Source organism: Gouania willdenowi, chromosome 16, assembly GCF_900634775.1.
Source record: "Gouania willdenowi chromosome 16, fGouWil2.1, whole genome shotgun sequence".
Taxonomy (NCBI): Eukaryota; Metazoa; Chordata; class Actinopteri; order Blenniiformes; family Gobiesocidae; genus Gouania; species Gouania willdenowi.
The window spans coordinates 13,991,938-14,010,728 of record NC_041059.1 but is presented as its reverse complement, the minus strand read 5'-3'; the positions used below and the strand labels follow the sequence as shown (position 1 = coordinate 14,010,728).

General features: G+C 39.1%; 1 protein-coding gene across 1 annotated transcript in view; it reads left to right on the top strand.

Annotated features, from left to right (window-relative positions):
• efna3b (ephrin-A3b) overlaps positions 1–18,791 on the top strand; it is an 85,016-nt gene that overhangs the window by 42,757 nt on the left and 23,468 nt on the right. The gene's annotated exons all lie outside the window — the stretch shown is intronic.

Genomic DNA, 18,791 nt, shown 5'->3' with positions numbered 1-18,791 from the left:
TAGGTTATTGCCATATGCACATGCCAAAAAAAAACAGGTACAACGAAATTCTTGTGCATGTCCCAGAGTCAGATTTTATTTTATTTTATTTTTTTTTACAAACAAAAAATACAAACAAAAGGAAAGGACATAAATATACTCAACAAAAAGGTAAATAAATAAATATAACTTAAGTTTAGTTTACATATTGCACATAAGAGAGCGCGTGAGGTAAAGTTGTCCAGCATGGGGGATTAATTTCTCAATGGAAGAGTGCTGTGTTATCTGCCCTCTTGAATGTCCTGTGCCACGAGCCTGACAGCAGCTGAGAAAAAGCTGTTGTGGAAACGGGCTGTGTGAGTGCTGATGCTCACAGGCCTGCGGTGTCTCAGGTTGTAACCTGACTCCACCCACTGGAACAGAGCATGTGCTGTGTGATGCTTGTCCTTTAAAATGCTCTGTGCTTTTTTCCTGCTGTGCTGTGTGAAAATGGTGTCCATGGTGGGGAGATCAAAGCCAATGACCCACTCTGCAGTTTTGACAACCCGCTGCAGCTTCTTCTTTTCAGCCAGCGTGGTGTTCCCGTGCCACACTGTGATACCGCTGGTGAGGATGCTCTCAACGAGACCTCTGTAGGCCTCGATTAGGGGTTGACGTTTAAGCCCCGCCTTCTTCACAGGAGCACCAGTGTTTTTTGCCCAGCTGATGTTCTCAGATACATGAAGGCCAAGTAACTTGTGGCTGTCAATGTGCTCCACCTCAATTCCACCGATAGTGAGTGACTGAAGAGGGGGGCTCTCCTCCTGTAATCCACAATGAGTTCTTTTGTTTTTTCCACATTAAGAACAAGGTCATTGTCCACTCCGTAGACAGTTGTCCTGTGGACCAGGTCCCTATATGCAGACTCATCCCCATCTCTGAGATATCAGAGTTTTGGACTAAGGCAGCAGCCCTGCGGGGTTCCCGTGCTAACTGTGAGCTCTGCAGAGACCTTCTTTCCTATCCTTACCACCTGTGGTCTGTCCGTGAGGAAGTCCAGGATCCAGGTTTGGGTGGGTGTTGGAACTCCCAGGTAGCAGTCAGCTTCAGCAGCCTGACTGCATTGAAGGCAGAGCTGTAGTCCAGGAATAAAAGGTGAGCGTAGGTGTTATTGTTTTCCAGGTGTTGGAGGGTGGAGTGAAGTGCTAGCGCCACAGCATCGTCTACTGACCTGTTTGAACAATAGGCAAACTGATAGGGGTCCACACTAGTAGCAGGAACCATGGAGGTGATGTGATTTAAAACCAGCTTTTCCAGACATTTCATGGCGTCTGATGTTAATGCCACTGGTCTCAGGTCGTTCATTGTTGTCGTATTTGGTTTCTTGTGGACTGGCACTATCACAGAGGACTTAAAGGTGTGGTGGACAGTTTCCTGTGGGAGAGATGTGTTGAAGATGTCTGTGTACACCTCCACCGGCTGCTCTGCGCAGGTCTTCAGGACTCTTGGTACCACGCTGGCAGGTTCTCCAGCCTTGCGTGGGTTCACCTGCCTCAGAGCTCTGAGGACCTGTGTGGGTGTCACCTGCAGTTTGGTCTCTCCTGGGTCACAGGGGACTTTGAAGGGAATATATGTCTCTATTGTGCTGGTCAAAACCTATCAAGCTATCTTAAATTAAGATTAGGTAATATTCTCATTACACATCTAATGACAAACTATGGGTGAACTGGTTAGACTGACATCACTGAATGTTAACTCATTCACTGACAGCCATTTCAGAGCAGCCAACCCCATATTGCCAGGCGTTTTAGATGATTTTGACTGATTTTTCAACACCCACAGAATATTTTGTCCTATGACAATCTGACATCTGATTCTGATACTATTATCAGAAAAAAATATTTTGTTTCTAGCTTGTTTCGTTCTACTGTAATCAGCAGTTGAATAGAGGCAAGTTTCACACAAATGGCTAGTTTGTGACAAAAAGCTGAGAAAAATGGCTTTTCCTGAAAAAACCTATTAGTGACTTTGAAGAAATTTTTTTGCTTTAGTGACAGGTCAACGCTGGTTTCCTTCTATAAAACTACAAAAACAACACTGAGACCGGGCTTTTGATGGCAACATTATTATTATTTTGCTATCTGGGTCAGAATTGAATGGTTTGCTTAAAGTATTTTGGCCTTCCTCCAAGTCTCTCCCCCCATCATTCTCCCCGTACGCAACTTCCTCCTTCTCCCGGACATGCCGAGTGTCACCGCTTGCCCCGTTTTTTATCGTTTTCTCTCAAAATCGCGACTCTCTTAATTCTACACATGCTCTAGTTGAGTGTGCGCTGTTGTGAGCTGGTGGGAACTTCAGCATCAACTCACGTAGTGCCATTTTCTGTTTCGTAAACTCTTTTTCCTCTCCCTGTGAGCTCTGCCCATCACGGTGATCTCTGATCCAAGATGGGCTGCTGCCACCTACATGTCACCAACTTCCTCCTTCTCCCGGACATGCCGAGTGTCACCGCTTGCCCCGTTTTTTTATCGTTTTCTCTCAAAATTGATTTTGAGTGCTTCCTGTAATAGGAAGCAATAGGGAGCCAATCTGGGCCGTTGGTTGATTGGAGGTGTGGCTGGCTTGACGTCCGAGTCCTGCCTGAACTAACGCTATGCTCAATTATTTGACACATTTGATCAAATTCTCTACAAATCAGATAACCCTAATACTCAAGATATTAGTTATTTTTTGTCCACTGTAAATTGCCCAACTCTATCACAGGACAAACAGGATCGAATTGGAGCAGACATTATATTGGAAGAGGTTAAAAAGGCTATACAGGACATGCAGGGTGGGAAATCTCCAGGTGAAGACGGCCTCCCAGCCGAATTTTATAACTTTTTTTCAGATTTTCTTGCCCCAAAACTCCAGAGAGTTTATAAGGACGCCTTAGAGAGAGGTTCTCTCCCGGATGGCTATAAGAACTTTAATTCATAAAAAAGACAGAGATCCACACCAATGTGGCAATTACCACCCTGTATCATTGATTAATATCGACACTAAGTTGTTTGCCAAGATTTTAGCATCTAGATTGGAGGTCTTTTTTACCAAAACTCATTCACCTGGACCAGGTCGGTTTTATTAAGAATAGGACGTCATCTGATAATTTAAGCAGGTTGCTTCACCTTATGTGGCAGGCTGGAAATGAAACAGACATACCAATAACTTTTTTGCTGGATGTTGAAAAAGCATTCAACATAGTGGAGTGGGCGTTCCTTTTTCAGTCATTAGCAAAATGTGGTATTGGTTGTTCTTTTATTAACTGGGTGAGATTATTGCATCTGTAGTAACAAATGGCAGGAGGTCTCCTCCTTTTCAGCTTCCCTTAATATTTGCTCTGGTTCTTGAACCGTTAGCAATTGCTATTAGGCAAAATAATAATACAGTATAATGGGCATTAAGACTGTCAGCAAGGAGTGCAAACTGCTTCTGTACATGGACAATATTTTGTTACTGCGCAGGCACCCATCATCAACTATACCTCACATCTTCACTCTGATCAACTCACTTTCAGGTGTTTCTGGTTATAAAATAACCTGGTCAAAGTCTGAAGCGATGCCCCTATCTAGAGTCCACCTAGCATCAGGCAGGGATGGCAGTTTTCATGGCAGCTGTCTGGCCTGACATATTGGGTATAATAATCACTCCACGGCTGGATAATATTATGACAATCAATCTTCTCCCTCTAATTCATAAAATAGAGCTTACATTACAAAATTGGACAAAATTGGAACTGTCACTTCTAGGTAAAATTCATATTTTAAAGTTAACAGTTCCCCAAATTTAATACATACGTAATATGCTACCGTTAGGCATGCCACACAATGCATTATTACAATATAATGAGGCAGTGTATAGCTTTTTATTGGCAGGTAAAAAAACATTTATAAATCAGACAAAACTATATGCCACTACATGTATTGAGGATGGAGGACTTGTTTTCTGTCTCAAACAATTGTAAAAATGATCCATGACAGCTGACCAAGCGCCTGTGTGGGTATCTATAGAGAAGGAACTCACAAAAGCCTTCCCGACCCAGGCATTCATTACTCAAACTGGTGATGTGATCCCCTATGATAATCCAATCCCCGCCTTCTCGCAAGAGACATGACAAACCTTGCATAAAATTATGTGTTTAAATTCTAATTTTACTAACAAAACATCTGTGGCAGATTTTCATGGGCAGGTTGGGTTAAGTTGAGAATTGTTTATAGTGGGAAATGATTTGATAGAGACCAGTTTCTCTCTTTTGAACAATTAGGGGGAAAGTACAAAATCTCAAACAAGGACATCTGGAAACATCTTCAGTTACGCAGTTGTATCTTGTCACGCTTACATTTAGAACTGAAATACAAAGCAGACTGGAACAGGAGGGGCACTTCAAAAGGAACACATCATGCTTTTAGAACCTCCTGAGGGGGTTTCAGTCACCCAGTTAAAAAGACTTTAAGAGATGCTGGGGGAGGGATGTAGGGGAAGAGATATCTGGTGAAACATGGGCACAAATTATTGAATCATGGTTTAAAGTATCGAGGGAAATGCAGACACGTTTGATTAGCTATAAAATTATGAATAGAACTTATTGGACTCCATGTAAAATGGCACGGTTAAAGCTTAGAAACTCAGACTTGTGTTGGAGATTTGATGCTTCTCGTGGTACTTTTGTCCATGTGTTGTATTCATGCCCCAGGATAGATTTACTATGGTCTAACATTATCTCCTTCATAAACACTGTGTGACCTCTACTGTGGTACAACAATCGCTGCTTTGTCTACTGGGTATGTTACTGAAGGGAAGTGGACTAACTATCCACCAGATAATATGGTGTAGAACAGTACTTGTTACTGGATACTGGATAGTGCTGCAACACTGGAAAATGAACAAAGTTATATTGGTGAAGGAATAGTTTGATGAGATGGACAAGATTGTTTCCTATGATCACCTTTGTCATAAATTGCAAGATAAGGAAGAGTAATGAATGACAATATGGGGCCCTTATACTGCAGCATCTTGATACATTGTTGAGTTGCACTCTTCTGGTGAACTCCTGTCACCAGTTTGCATCTATATGTATTTGTATAGGTGTAAGTGAGTATGTTTACTGTATCTATTGGTCTCCTTCTGTGTCTCTGTTTGTTTTTGTTTTTGTTTGTGTAAATGCTCCTTTTGAGCTAGGTTTTGTCTTGTGATAAAGTATATATTTATACGTTTTTTTTTTTTTTTAACTCTTGTTAAAAACTAATAAAAAGTAAATTACAAAAAAAAGAAGTAAAGTAATACATTAGAATTCTACACCCAACTGTTACTGAATAAATTAATATTATTTGATTTAAAATGATCAACGGACATTGTGAAACCACAAAAAATGCTGGTTATTTTATTAGTTTTAGAGTTCATAAATGTAGCTATACTTTGAGCCTGATCATTTTGAATTGAATTAATTGGTGTTATTATTATTATTAATATTATTATTATTATTATTATTTAAAAGAATTGTACATTTTAACAAACCTTTTTTTTAATACAGATGCCTTTGTGGAAAACAAGTTAAGTTCCAATTGTGCAAGATTTGGTCTCTTCATTTTTAAGTTTATACATGTTTACTGTATATAGGGAACAGTGGCAAGATGTATTACCAAAAATAAACGTGGGTGGTAGGGGTGCCCAGATCCGATAATGATATCGGTCCGATATTAGCCAGAAAACGAATATCGGATTTTATTGGACTGCATCTAAAATATCTGATATAAGTTTTTGTTGTTTTTGTCCCCACCCTTAGTTGTTCCCACCATATGATGACAGTAAAAAACACCTGAAGTGAACTTAAATTGTTGATTATTGTTCTCTGTTTGAGTAACATCACTTGATCAAGCCTTTTCAAACATTCCACACTACAAAATAAGTAATAACAGTGTGTATGGTTCGTGCTGATATCGGATCGATATCGGTATCGGCCAATACTCAAGGCTGCAATATTGGTATCGTATCGGAAGTGAAAAAGTTGTATCAGGACATCCCTAGTGGGCAGTTAAAGTAACTTGTAACTTTTATTTTGAGTACTATTTAATTTTAATTTAATTAACGTTTTACTTGTACTTGAGTATTTTATGTATGACTTGCTTGTATTTGTACTTAAGTACAGTTTCAATCAAGTAACAGTACTTCTACTTGAGTAGGATACATCAGCATTCTTTACACACACACACACACACAGTGGGCGATCATACTGCTTATGTAGTTTGTCTCATTTCTCCAGTTGAGCGCACAGATGTCAGTGCACGCAGACACACAACCTCCGGTAACCAGGATATCATTTCTGTTTATCTGAGGCCAGCATTTGCTGTTCAAACCACTAGACCACAACCAATTACAACCAATCCAATTACCTTCTGTATGCAACACCTGGTATCAAGAAAAACCCGCCTTCACCTCAGAGAACATTGCTGTGCTTCAAACGCATCAACGATCCTGCGTTCACAGGGGTGCGTGTTCAAATCCGTGCGTGAGCTGACCTGTAGGTTGTTACCTGGTCGGCTCGTGGTCGTTTGTGATTGGCTATCTGCTGCTTTCATCACACTGCACCAACGACCGAAACAGACCTTGTGGCCTTTCACCTACGGGTCCCTCCATGTTTCTCGCTCCGTTTGTGTCTCAGGCCAATTTAGCCGCCGAGCTCTGAGCCCATTGCTGGCTGAGTTTGGTGTCGTCTGGCAGAGCAAGCTGTGAGAAATCATTTTGATTTAAGAGAAACAAAAAAAAAAATTGCCATCTTTGAAGCAGCTGTCCTGTACAAGACAGTCTCACAAATAACACACACTTGACAGACCAAACCACACACATTCACACATTATCCTGCACAGACTGTCATCTGTTTGGCAAATCTTTACTTGTAAATTCTTGGCTTCCTTTTTCAGATTTTGTGAAAAAGCTACACTTACAGTTTATTTTTGATTTAATCTGACCATTATATAAAATCATATGTACCACAGGAAACCACTGGGAAGCAATAGCAAAATATTGCACTGTTTTATTTTATTTTATTACTGCAGAAGTGAGCAGGATGATGGCTGATTTCAACTGTTAATACATTTAATTCCATCAATTAGTAGACATAATTTAATAAACAAATATTATTTCTTTTTTCTCTTTTTTATATTCTTTATCTTAGGCAAGCTTTTTTTTCATATTGTTGAACCGATGCAGCTCCAGGTGGGCAAAGGTACAAACCATTATCATCATAATTCATTTTATTTATTAGCATCTAAAAAAAAAAAAAAAAAAAAGCTCTGTTACACTTTACAGTTAAAACAATTACACATAATTGGAAAAAAAAAACTAACAATCATGCTGTAATAAGGGCGGATGTAGTCGTTTTCTGATATATCTCACATGTGCTTTCATTTCAGTATTTATACCATGGAATTGTACAGGTTCCTTAAATAATATATTGAGGTAAAGTTTTCTGGTGTGTACTGAGCAGAGAGGAATTTTTTATACAATACCATCAATGCCATTTTTTTTGAGGGATTATTAAATATATATATACTGTATATATTTATTTATTTATTTATTTTTCCTTCTTGATAGCTTTAAATTGTAAATGCTGATTAAAAAAGAAAATAATAAAAAAATGAATAAATAAATAGATGAATCCAAAAATTGTCTGTCGTCTGTCATCTGAAATGCTTATGTCCATCAGCTCTTGTTTTCCTTTGGTGCTTTTTCACCTTGGTGCTTTTTTTTTTGACAAGCAAGCGAAAGTAAAAATGATGACATTGGGACATCTTAGTGGGAAAGGTGAGATAGACGTTGTTGACATGAAGAAAAATGGAGGCGATAGAGCAAAGAAGTAACACAGAGGCCACTGTGAAGGGCCAGAGACTTTAATGTCCTAGAAACAGACTAGTTTCAGACTTTACAGAGAGGATCGCTGACTGACTGTTGGGGGTATTTAGTGATGGTGATAAACATTACAGCCAAATAATAGATAGACACATTGGTTGCCAACACCTCTGAAGTCACTTTATCTTCTCCCTTAACACCCGACACCAGATTGTCACAACCTCCATGGACCCGGATAGGAATGTGCGCTAAGCAAATCACGGAGTGCACAAACCATCAGTAAATCCCCAGTTTGAATTTCAATCAGCTCCTGGCCCGGGAGGAGGAAAGGAAAGATGGAGGCAGGCAAAAGATGGAGGGTACTGATGAGAGAAAGAGAGATACAGGAAGGAAGGGGAGGAGGGCATAGATGAGAGGTCAGCCCAGTGAGATAAGGAAGGGCACGGAATCAGAAATGGAGCATGAATGTGAAAGCAGATGGAGATATTTTGCATAGAGGCAGATAGATGGATGACAGGGGGTTGCGACAAGGGGACAGGGCGGAGAGATAATTACTAAGATAGAGAGGAAAGTAAACGACAGGAGAGAAAGGGAGAAAAACATTCCAACTTTACACTACAGTGGATAGATTGGTTGTGGCAACCAGAAAAAAGGGAGGACAGAGGTGCAAAGGATGACAGAAACAGGTGATGTCAAACAGAGAGGGAAAGGAGTGAAAAAGAAAGTGTTTGAAGGAGAGTGAGGACAGCGAGTGAGAGAGAAAGTCCTTGCCAGAGGGGGTGAAAACACTGTTGATTCATTTCTCTCAATCGTTCTTTCTCTGAGATTTCAGCTGTGTGTGTTTACGAACATCTGCGGTACAGACACAAACGCGTATACAAATTCATACAGCATCCATTCTTAGCTGCACTCAATCTCACTTTGGTACGACAATCACCACCAACAACAAAACAGCTTCTTTTCATATTCTTCGAATCAAAGTGTCATCAACGCGAGTCAGGGTTTCGGAAGAAGGTTTTAAAGGTCAACAGATGGCACATTTGGATTCTGAATCAATCATTTAGAGTTTAAACTGAGAACGAAGCACTTCACCAATTAGATGACTGATTGTTTAAATGCTAGTTTGTGCAAAGTTTTTTCTCTATCTTCTTCCCAGACCTTTAATTGAAGAGCTCCGAGGACAGATGACATGAGTAATACTAATTCAGTGTAGTTTATTCTAAATTATCAGAAGCAAGAGTGTGTTCAGAGACTTGGGAGTAGACATTTTATCTTCTTGGGCTGGGCATACCCCGTACAATAGTTATGTTGGTGCAAGAAGTTTGGGCCATTTATCAGTCAACCCCTGCAACTGATTTCTGAGCTTTCATATGGTACCAATGAAATGTTGAGTCATGCGGACATTAAGCTAACGGGTCTTCAGAGATAAGAACTGGTAGTATAGAGAAGAAACCTAAATAATGCATTTTATTTGTGTCTGATTTTCCTATACAGATGTAAAAAAGAAGTATCATAATCCAGATGTCAAATATGAGTAATTTTAGTTTAAATATAGACTGTGTGTGTGTGTGTGTGTGTGTCCATGCGTGCGGATCGCTACGCTTCTAAATTCACGCGCACCAGTCCAACGAACGGGCACAATGCAGATGCGTTAATGCGTTTTATTGTGTTAACACGTTTGCATACTCTTTAATGTGCATACACATTAAAGTGTATGCACACATACGCCACACCTGGATGTGCTCCTAACAAACATACATCTATCAGTCACACGTAAACGCAGGTGTGGCGTGAGTGAAGCTATAGCGATCAGGTGACCTTCACTATCGATCATCATCTACGTGACATGTAAACACATGTAAAAAAAAAAAAATTAGGCGCTTACACGTGCTGGCGTGTGCAGGTATGTAAGTGAGTGTTGAGTGTATCACGGACCAACATTTAGTCCGGTTACAGTCTGTGTCACGACACCCGTCCATAGAGTGGTAGTGACTGTAGTGTTGCTGTGATTGGACAGGATACAACACTCACACACACTTACTGACGTGCACGCGTGTGTACGCAGACGATGCTACATAGTGAAGGGCATCTGATCGCTATAGCTTCACTCACGCCACGACACCTAACTACTACAACTAAGTTTAGTGAAAGTTAGGCAGGCAGGCACACGTTCGATGGACTGGTGTGCATTAATTTAGAATCCCCATAGTGTGCGTTTTTGTGTTTTTTGACTTGGTGTCCATATCAGAATGGAAGAAATTCAAATCTTAAAACTCATTGTTGGCCATTGATATGTTTTCTACTGACACATGTTCATGTTCAAGTAAATATAAGGTGTAGTTACGAGGTCTTGTGTAAAAAAGTTGCTTTTCTCTTTGTCATTGTAATAAATTGGCAGGATGTCATCAAAAAGGAAAAACCCTTCTTGTGTCTTGCTAAAAGGGGCTTTTTACGCTGTAGTATGGAGTATCAAACAAAGCAGTCATTAGTAGAAAGATGCCACGTTCACCTGTGCTGACAAGTCTCAGTAATATTTAGGAAGAGGGAAGAAGACTTGGATGGAGGAGTGAGCAGATCAGATAAAATATGAAGCTCGTCTTGTCACCGTCCTGTTTGCGTGCGCTCCCGTCTATGTCGGCATGGATGATTGAATACGGCGCTGACTTAGTGTCAGAGTTCTTGCTGACACATACTGAAGTAAGAGATTGTGAGAAAAAAAGGGAAGGGGATGAAAGAGGGCAGATGGATAGATTTAGATGGAGTGATGCTCTTCTAGTGCGAATGTGGTGTCGTTTCTGTTAAATACATGCAAATGGAAAATTATCCTTTCCCAGAGTCATTGCAAGCTATTTTCCTTCAAAAGAGTGTTGTTTGTGTCTTAACTTTTTTTTATTATGATATTCATTATTTTTTCAGTTGTAAGAACAACAACAAAACGTCAACAGAAAAGTTGACAGACGGATTGATGAATTGCTTTGTATAAGTGCATTTTGTTTTTTATCTGTCTGTCTGTGACTGTGTCCATCCTTTTAACACTTTTCAAAATGTTCACTTTCTGCAGCTATAATGACAGATGTACCTAGCCCTAGTCGTGACATGGTTAGGGAGACGAATCGAAAACCGGTTCTTTCTGAGAACCGTTTCCCAGTAATCCAATTCCTAGGAATCGTTTGTTTGCTTGTATTTAAGTTCCACTTATCGGTTCCTTTTGTAATACGTAACGATAGACTCCTCCAGGTCCTGTATATTGTGTTTATGTTAGCACCAAGTGAAGATCCTTCGACCATATAGTTGTTTGCTGTCCACCACTGAGAATCCACCTCCTCCACTCACAGCTGTGCTGTTCTCTGTGCTGTGTTTGTAGCATCTCTGTTGCTACGCTACTCACTTCCGGGTTATGCACACTCGCGCTTAAGTTGCTTCTTGCACGGACTTTTCTTTCAAAAACAAAAAACTTCAGCAGGAACACACACCTCGTCGCCAGTTTATGTCCTTATAACAAGTAATCAGACACGGGAGACGGACTGGTACTGATCGTTGTCACATGTAAAAACGGGGACGGCGTCTCTGAAGGTCCATTTATAGAAATGTAAACAAAGATGGATCCCAACTAGTTAACTACTGATTAACTACTAGTTAACTCGTAAGACCTGTTCCTGTTACCTGTTAACATACACACTGTGATGCACTTTCAAGTGAACATTTCCTCAGGGAAATAAACTAGTTTAAGCTGTTTTTGCTTGTGAGCATTTCAGCTCTCACTTACTAAACATACAGCGGTATGCACTAGTTAACTAGAGACCTTAATCAATGATTGAATAGTTAACATGTTAGAGTTTTTGCAGATCACTAGTCAACTCGTGTGTGTTTTTGATGTTTTTTGATATCATGGAAACAGAGGCAAATACTGTAAATACTCACTGGGCTTTCCATATGCTTGTTCTGCAGCTCTGCAAGTGCTCTCCTCTGATTGGTCATTGCAGCGTTCATATTACAGCCCTATTTTATCTCCTTCCGTGGCTCCCGGAGCACATATGCGCACATTGTGTCCATGCATAAATGCGTCCTCTCGTGCAAAACGTGGCCCCCCCCCTTGGATGATGATGCCCTACGTATAGCGCGTGTTTTGCGTATATATATATATATATATATATATATATATATATATATATATATATATATATGTAAAATAATTCATAATATTAACATAATTCCCGGTGGATAGCATGGCTAGTTACTAGAGTAAAGGCGGATGTTGCTGCCCACCTCAATGCCGTGTTGCTTTTTTTTATTTATGTTATTCTTGTACAACTGTTAAAAGTGTTGATATGTGAGTATGTGTGTACAGATACTGCTAAGGTGGATTAGTTATGCGTTTTCACACCACATATGTTCTTATTGTATTATGCAATTTACAATCTGTATAATGTGATGCAACAGTAAAACATTAAACACCTGTTTAATATGCCTCATTAAAAAAAGGAAGCACTTTAAGTCACTTCAACCAGGTATGAATCCCGTGTTAGTGACAAAAAATGGTCGTACAGTATGTCCACTGCATTGACCACTCAGATAAGATTTTGTGCATGTTATTCATATTTTGTGGCCACAATTAAATTTTTTTCCCATGTTATGTCTGGGGCTCCATACAGATACAGTGTAAAACAAAGACATCTTAGAAAACGAGCAGGTCATTGTTTATGTGACTAAACCATGTATTCCTCTTTCTATATGGCTGAAGAGTTTTGTGACAGCTGTTTGTATCGAGGTTAAAGTTTAAGTGACCTAATGCTCACAAATCAACATCACGTTTTTTCCTTTTCTCCACTAGAATCTTTTATATGTGCCTTCGCCTGAACTTGTCTGTGCACCGTCAGCGAAAAGTTGGCTCTGAAACTGATAAACCATTATGCATGACGTGGGAGTGCATGTTTATGTGCCATTTTGTGTGTATGTGTGAGTGCGAGCGAGCGTGTGTGTGTTAGCTTTAATGATCTTTTTGATGGTTTGGTGTAGCGGATATTGAGATGGATGGTCCATATGCTCTTTACGGTCCATGCATATTTCATATTCCAATGGCAAAGCGGAGCAGAGCAGGCATTGCTTATATGGCCAGGATGTTGCACTGGGACGTGGGCTGACTTTATGAGAGCTCATATACACATCCCACAGCTTTGTCCCCTTTGAATAAAATACCCACGTACAAAAGAACACAGCCCGTTTCTGAGAGACACCTGAACATAAACCTTAATGTCAGACATCGGCATTACATCTTAAATGGACTCATGTGGCCAGCTGCTTTGTGATTCACGGCTGTTGGCGTATGTTTGCATGTCATTTAATAAGGACAGTATTATATTCCTATGAATATATGCTAACTTTGCTACTTTCCAGATCCCATTTGTAAAACACAATAGTGATTGAGCTGATACCTTTTTCATTTCCTGCTCTCTCTGGAGAAATACCCCGGGGCTTAAGAAAACCAGTGTCTTTATGCTTTATAGCAGCAGCTGCAGTTTGTTTTTGAATGCTGTGAAGAAGAACTCGGATGTTAAAATGATGGAAAAGGATGAAACATACACAAGCTTTACTTTGTGAAAAAACAAAGTTCTGATCCAACACTTCATGTTCCTAATTCTTTTTTTTTAAAAATAAGCAGAGTTTCCTATCACTAACACTGAGCCAAAATACCATGTAAAAACATATTGAGCTCTTTGTAGTTTCTTTCAACTGTACCGCTGTCTTTGTTGTTTGTGGGGTCATAAAGAATTGATTCTGTCTGCTTTCAGGAAGCTTTTAACATCCAACAACTATATATGGACTTAATGAATGAGTGATTGTGTCTAGAAGAGCTCAGCCCCACCCAAAGGTCAACAACTTAAATCTGAAGAACAATGAAATTGTTTGACCCATCCCTTTTCCACATCAATAGCAGAAACAATTCATCTGTAAGTGCAGATATACTTACTATTAAAAACAACAAACAAATAATTGCATTTATTATGATTACTTTCAAACTATATTTACTATTAAAATCATAATGCTGTTGCAAAAACATTTTCTTTCTTTGATTACATTTCAGAATGGAAAGTTTGCAGTGAATATTTTAAAATATGTAGGTCCTAACTAATAAAAAATAAAAATCTATCTATAAAACAAGAAAGGTCTGCGTGTGTGTGTGTGTGTGTTTGTGGAGCGAATTTCTCATGCACATAGTGTGTATGCATGCGTTATTTTGGACTTTGGTGATTTCAAAACGTTTATTTTCATGTTTGTTTGACCGCTCGCAGTTTAGACCGGACAGACGGGACCCGGAAGTTATTGGTGGGCAATGGCCGCAGCTGTGTTGAAAGCGAACGGCGAAAAATACACATTTCTCCACGGATACGGCATTATAAACGCTGATATGTTCACCACTTGCTATATAACCAAATGCGCACCTTGGATGTACATGCTGAACACGCACAGAGCCGTTTAGAAAGAGAGTTGCGAAAACGGAAGAGTTCCCGGAAGTTTCAATTAGTTTTTGGCGGCTGGGATGCACAAAAATATACAAAAAGGCTCTAAAAACACACACAATGACTCCAAAAAACATATATTACTGAAAAACACACCAAACAACAACAAGAATATGAAAATTGCTCAAAATACACAAAACTAAATATTTATACAAAAAAGATACAAAAATACACAAAATGACTCCAGAATCACACTACAATGGCAGCAAAAAACAATAATTATACAAAAATGCACAAAAAGACAACAGAGAGATCCAAAAGTACACATAATGACTCCAAAAAACATACATTACAGAAAAATACACCCAACGAAAAAATGTAAACATGAGTAAAAAAACAAACACATTTATCATGTGCATGTCCCATAGAATTAAACCAGGGAAATTGCACACGCTATTTTACTTTGCACCCACAAATAAACCCTTTTATAATACTACAGAGTGTAGAGTATTTACATCTCTTTGTACATCCAACCTTCAAACACATACTCATTTGGCCATAATTGACAACTCTACTTAAGCTCCCACTATATGAATACGTACTTCCGACGAGCACTGTACTAGTTAAATTAAAAGTGATTGCATTAGTGGAAAACTGCACTAGTTTCTCGCTGTGACCATATATTTTGAAATCAATAAATTAAATAGAATTATTTCATATTTCACCTTACAGTCAACCTTCACTGTCCATATTTAAAACTGGTCTTAAAACCCATTTCACTTCTTTTTTTTTTACTTATATAGCATATAGCATTGCATGGGACCGTTCTTTTATTTGTTTTATTGTGTGGTTGATTTATTGTTGTTAATCGTTTATTGTTTTTTTATTTGAACAGTTTTTTCAGAGTTGGTTTTACCTGTTGTGTAGTATTTATTATTGTTTGCTCTTATGTACGTCTCGTTGTTTTCGCTGTTGCTGTTTGAGTTGAGTTGTCAACATTTAATTACAACGAGGCACATCAATTGAAAACCACTTATTCACAAAATGGATGAGGCCAAGAGGCCAAAGGGAAGGGAAACAGTATAACGAAAGGGAAAAAAACATAGAAATGCGTAATACGACAAAAGTACATCACATAAAACAGCAGAGGCATTAAACAGCAATGTTTGTATCCAAACATAAAAACTCAAGGGATATCTTTGTGTTTTATTTATGGAGCGCTGTGCTCTAGGAAAGCCCTTCTCTCTAACATGTGCTCATACTCAAAGTCCATTATTGCTCATATTGCTGACTGTCACGAGGAGATTGACAGTTCTCTACCACACCAAGAGACATATTGACTTCATAAGAGTGTGTGCACGAGAGAGAGAGAGAGGGAGAGGGTGGCGTTAGAGTGACAGGCCGGTAGAGCAATCCAGGAGGGGAGGCTGAGATGTCTTTGGAGGAGGAGTGAGACGACGTCAAAAAGATTGAACCTGAAATGAAAAATTGAACCAGAGATGGATGGAGGGACAGTGATAAGGACGGGGCGTTAGACGAGGAGAGTAGGGCTGTACAAGTGATACAGAGACAGGGGAAGCAGAGCGAGAGAGGGGGAAAAAAGGGGGAAACGGGAGAACGATGTCTTCCTGATGGACTGTCGAGTCTGACAAAGTCTGCTCATGTTCAGAAGAGACAGACAGCCACATTATCAGACAGTGATACCCACAAACAGGCTCAGAGATGCATGAAGTGGAACATTTAACAACCCTAACCAGACTTCATCTGATTACACTAAAATCAACTTCATTCATGTACATAATAGTGATGCACCGAAATTTCAGCCACCAAAAAATTTTGGTCGAAATGGCCCAAAGGTGCATTTTAAGTTGATGGTGACGCACATGCTCTGAGACTTAAATGGACTTTGTGTTTTAATGAGAGAACATATTTAATTTGACTCTCTTCCAGCAGCCCAGTCAGTTATAGGTCTGTACTGCATGATTTAATGTATGAGTTGGGACAGATTAAACATTATATTTTTTTTATTTTATATTGTGCATTGTTGGAATGTCAGTGCTGAGTAAATGTTTTCATATTTAGAATGTATTTCTTTTTTGAAGCATTAATATTGATTTATACAATTTGCAATGTTTTAATTTTTGTAAGGTTTGTACACATTCAGAGCCAGAAATGCTATTGGACTAATAATTTGCATAATTATTTATTTCGTTTTTCGACCTTGGTATTTTCAGTTTTTGGTTTTGGCCAAGAATTTTCATTTCTGTGCATTGCTAGTACATACATTTCAGTGATCTGGCATTTTACTAGTTTATAATCCCTAATATGTACAGTATCTTCCTTTGTTATGCTTCAGCTTCATAATACTGTGTTATTTCTAAATCAGCCCCTGAAAACATTCGCAGACTGATAAAAAAAAAAAAAAGCATTGAGTGAGTGTGTCAGGAAACAAGGTGCAGTGGGTGCTGGCTAACTCACTAACTCTAGTTAGGAGAAAAGATTGAGGACAGTGAAGTAAAGCCTACAGCTGCATGTTTAACAAGCCATAGCGCCTCCACTCTACCGTATTAGCCAGAAATGTTCTATTTCTGCAGTACAAAAAAAAAAAAAAATCAGGTAATGATGGATGTCTTGTTCTTTCATTCATGTTTTTCATCCCTAGTAATACTTTGGAGTGCAAGAGAAGGTCTAAGTACTATAACACCTGCTTGTCAGTAATGCTTTGCTTTGGGAAAGAGTAAAAATAGAAAACTGTTCAATTCAAGTCGGCCTGAACAGAAGAATTTTTATAAGTGAGATGCATTCCTCTTTTCCACAGTCATTATTTTACTCCATTTATTCCGTTTTCCCCCCTAAACGGGTAATTAAGCACTCATTGTTTAGATTAACCACACGCTTCAGTCTGCATGCTTCAATTTCAAGCCTTTTTGACTGACTGTATATGAATACATTTAATTAAATCCTCACGTCGCAATGCATTAATAAAAATGTTAGAGCTCAATGTCGTTTTCCATCTGACAAGAATACCCAGACGCATTTAACCACTTAAGGATTTCATGCTGGCGCCAGCTTGTCCAATGATGTTGGATGGATCGCTACTTTTGGGTGTGTGTGTGTGTGTGTGTGTTTGTGGTGGATCACTTCTAAACTCACGCGCATCAGTCTATCGCACGTGTGCCTGCTTGCCTAGTTTTCACTAAACTTACCTAAATCAATGGCAGGTGTGACGTGAGTGAAGCTATAGCGATCAGGTGCCCTTCACTATCGATCACCGTCTGCGTGACATGTAAACACTGAGAAGAAATTGTTAGGCGTGCAGGCGTGTACACGTGTGCACATCAGTAAGTGTGTGTGAGTGTTGAATGTTGTATCCTGTCCAATCACAGCAACGATCTGACTCAGAGCGTAACACTACAGTCACTACCACTCTATGGACGGGTGTCGTGGTACAGACTGTAACCGGACTAAATGGTGGTCTGTTATACACTCAACACTCACACACGTGTACACGCCTAAGCGCCTAATATTTAGTGTTTACATGACACGTCGACAGTGATCGATAGTGAAGGTCACCTGATTGCTATAGCGTCATTCACAGTTAGGTGCACATCCAGGTGTGGCGTATGTGTTGGGGTGTTGAAAAAAAATTGATTCGGCGATACATCACGATATTACGTCACACGATTCTCGGATTGATAAATTCATCCATATCGATTTTTTTTAATTATTATTATTTTTTATTTTTTTTTTAACCTTTATTTAACCAGGAAAGTCTTTTCCATTGCACTAGATATTGTAACTGCACAAAGAAGTGCACTGAAACCTGGGCATGTTGTGTATGTGTGTGTGTGTGTGTTTGAGAGTTTGATCTATTTTAAAGTATGCTCTTCCGTTAACCAATGTCTCAACCAACCAATTAAAAATGCTGAAAAAATAATTATGAAAAGAAAGGAAAACAACAACTTATTGCTGTGATATCTGAGATGTGCAAAGCCACTTAGTGCATTGGTGTCTCACAGTGCAGAGGTTATGTATTACTGGCATTCAATCCTCCGCTGGGAGTCAGCAAGGACGGGCTCCTGCAACCCCTGTGGAGGTTTAACAGGTGGAAAAGATGAGACGAGACACTGTAGACTCTTTGGGGATTAGTGGGTAGTATCGCTGACTAAGCAGATTGATATATGATCATTTAATAATTTGGAATATTTGTTTTAGTCAGGAATTTTTTACCTGAAGTGCTATGCTGAGTGACATTGTTTCTAAAAACGCAAAACAACAATTAAAAATACACAATACAGTATATCAGTCCTTTAAAGTCAACGTTTTAAAACCATTAAAGTTTTATCAGAATACTAAGAACAGTAAAAAAGCTTTACACTGAGCATAGGGCTGGGCAAAAATATTGATATATATACAGTATATATACATATATATATATATATTTTTTTTTTTTGCCCACCACTGGTTTTTTGGACTTTTTTGAGTTGCGTC